Source organism: Cervus canadensis, chromosome 31 (assembly GCF_019320065.1).
Source record: "Cervus canadensis isolate Bull #8, Minnesota chromosome 31, ASM1932006v1, whole genome shotgun sequence".
In the NCBI taxonomy this organism is placed as follows: domain Eukaryota; kingdom Metazoa; phylum Chordata; class Mammalia; order Artiodactyla; family Cervidae; genus Cervus; species Cervus canadensis.
In genome coordinates this window covers 4839844-4842890 of record NC_057416.1, presented here as the reverse complement: position 1 = coordinate 4842890, position 3047 = coordinate 4839844, and the positions used below count along the sequence as shown (strand labels likewise).

Here is a 3047-nt window from a genome sequence, read left to right as displayed (position 1 = left end):
TCAACCTTCTGGTTCGGGCCAGTCTGGGGCCTCCATGCTTGTGGGCAGCACACAGTTAACTTCATCCTCCTGGTGGGGGCTTCGGAATCTGGAAAACAGCTCAAAGGACATGACTCAAGAATAGTATGTGCAGTCCTTGAGGAGGAGCTAAAGTTCTTCAAATTTGTTTCATGGCTAAAGCTTTATGATTTTATCTTGCTTGACTGTTCTCCTTTCTTTTGGCATTTTCTCACTTTCCTAATTAAATTTTTTCTTTGAAGTTTTTCTACAGACAAAAGGCAGAGGACATGGGTTCGTAGTTCACAGTTTACATCAGGATTCCTTCTTAGTGTTGTACATTCTATGCCTATAGACAATTGTATAATGATGTGTATCCCTCCTTTTGGTATCATATAGAGTAGTTTTTAGTCCTAAAATACTTCTGTGCATGACCTGTTGATCCCTTCCTCTGTCCTACTCTGGGCATCCACCAGTCTTTACTGTCTTAAAAAGTTTGCCTTTGCCAGAATGTCCTATGATTGGACCATACAGTATGTTTCCCTCTCATATTGACTTTTCACTTGGGATTATGCATGTAAGTTTCCTTCATATCTTTTCATAGCCTGATAGCTCATTTCTTTTTAGGGCTTAACACTAGTCCCTTGTCTGCATGACCAACATTTGTTTATCCATTCACCACCTACTGAAGAACATCGTGGTTGCTTCTGAAAATTAACAATTATGAATAAAACTGCTATATACATGCATGGGCAGGCTTCTGTGTGAGCATTCGTTTTCTGTTTGCTTGGGTAGATACCAGTTTCTGGATCACATGAGAGTATGTTTCAGTTGCGTAAGAAGCTGCTAAACTGTCTTCCAAAATAAGTATCCCATCCTGGGTTCGCCCACCAGTAGATGAGACTTCCTGTTGCTCACCAGCACAGTGTCATGACTGTTCTGAATTTTGGTCATTCTAATATGTGTGTAGTGGTTCAGTCTCATTTTGCTTGGATAAGACCAATGAAGCATGGAGTACTTAGACAACTTCCCTGAGGCCACACGCTGGTAACTGAAAAGCTGGAATCTAAATACACTTGTTGGAACTGCAACCACATAGCCAAGGCTTGCAACCTCTTCTAACCACTGTATCCCACCCCTTTCCCTGGAGAGATAGGTTTCCTCAAATGTGAAACTACAAGACCACCCTGTTCCCCTTAAGCACTGGTTTATACTGAAGGTAAAAGGGGATAGTGTATCTGTAAGTCCTTTGAGAATTGCAAAGCACTATGAATGTGCTGGTGCTTTTTTTTTCACCACCAGTGTCCCCTTTAATAAAACACAAGGTCGTGTGAGAGGGAAGGGGGTGGGGCAATGAAATATGACCATTCACGACCACAAAAACCCCTCTGTACGCGTCTAGCGCCTGGCAGAGGGGAGGGCAAGCCTATTCGTAGAGGGTGTCCTGGTGTCCAGGCCGGCAGAGAAGGCAGACCTTGGGCTGGAGCCCTCGGGGGGCGTGGTGCGGCCCTTGCTGCGGTCCATGTCCTCCACCCGGATGGGGACACTGAGCGCCTGGGCCAGCGCCGGGATAAGGATGCGGCCTGCCCCCTTTGCACGCGGGCTCCACCTCCTGCTGGCAGAGTTCCCTGATGGTCCACCCACCCTCGATGAAGTGCTCCAAGAACTTGCTGCCCGAGGGGAGCAGCCACAGGAAGATCACTAGGTGGTCCAAGGTGCTCTGGTCGTTGAAGGAGGCCAGCGGGTCAGCCACTGAGGTCTGCTTCTCCACCCGCTCGTTCAGGTCCATGAATGTGTGGTGGACATCCTCAACTGTGAGTCCAGTGAAGCCCTGGGACACCTCGTCCTCTTTGCTCTTGGCAGACACAGCCTTGAACTGCTGCGATTCCTTGCTGTCATCCAGCAACCCCTTCAAGTGGGAGAATCCAAAAGCATGATAGAAGCAGTTTCCACCAGCCCTTTTCTTGCGGATGTAGGAGTACTTTCTGTGGCAGTCCTTGACCTTCTGTTGACAGATGTTGTCATCCTCAGTGCACTCTTTGCGAAGGACAGAGAGCTCCAGCTGCTCCGAGACCAGCGGGTTCTGCACAGCTATCTCTTGCTGAATTAGGTCTGCTGAGCCATGATGGCTTCATCATGGGCAAGACAGTTAACACCTTCCCAGTCTCTGCCCAACTGGCTCCTGCTTCTGCTCTGAGATTCCCCCACCGCCATCATTAAACAAGTGGCAGTGGTAAAGAACCTGACTGCCAATGTAGGAGACATAAGAGATGTGGGTTCAATCCCTGGGTTGGGAAGATCCCTGAAGGAGGGCATGGCAACCCACTCCAGTATTCTTTCCTGGAGAATCTCATGGACAGGGAAGCCTGATGGGCTACAGCCCAAAGGGTTGCAAAGAGTTAGACATGACTGAAGCGACTTATCACGCATGAATATAGACAGTGACATATGTATATGTAAGTACATACTATAGGTACACAACATGTGATGTATTTGGAAAAGTTGAGATCATGTGAGTACCAGGTGTAACACCAAGTACTTACGTGGCTTTCAATCAATTCCTTATGCCTTTGATTCCTGATCTAGAAAATAAGATATGGCTATATGTTAACCATTATTATGTGACAAGTGAATGTGTGCTATATGTGAACAAAATAAAAATTGCAGCATCTGAGGCTCTGTAGATGGGCAGAGGGTAAAAGAGTCTTGGTGGGTGGTAGTTGTCCATGCAAGAGGCAGGATACAACGGGTCAAATTCAAAGACATGAGGGAAAAGAATAAAAGTGGGATTAAGTGAGTATTAAGTTCAGTCTGTCCAAAGGAAGCCATTATAATGCTTATCATGACAAACTCTACCAGGGGAAAATGATGGCTGAAGCCAATTAGAAAGACAGCCTCCTCCTACCTGCCAAATTACAGGTGTGCCCACCTGCAGTCAGTGAGATTTCCCACCAAGTGTGTAGGTGCAGTTGTCTTCATTGTTTAGTGGAATGTCTTTCTTTCTTTTAGTTTCTTGGAACAAAATTATGTAACCCATTTTTATAAATATT

At 46.2% G+C, this 3047-nt stretch overlaps 1 pseudogene; it reads right to left on the bottom strand.

Moving 5' to 3' along the window:
- Positions 1-1423: 1423 nt before the first annotated feature.
- Positions 1424-2211, bottom strand: LOC122432622 (annotated as a pseudogene).
- Between the last annotated feature and the right edge of the window lie 836 nt (positions 2212-3047).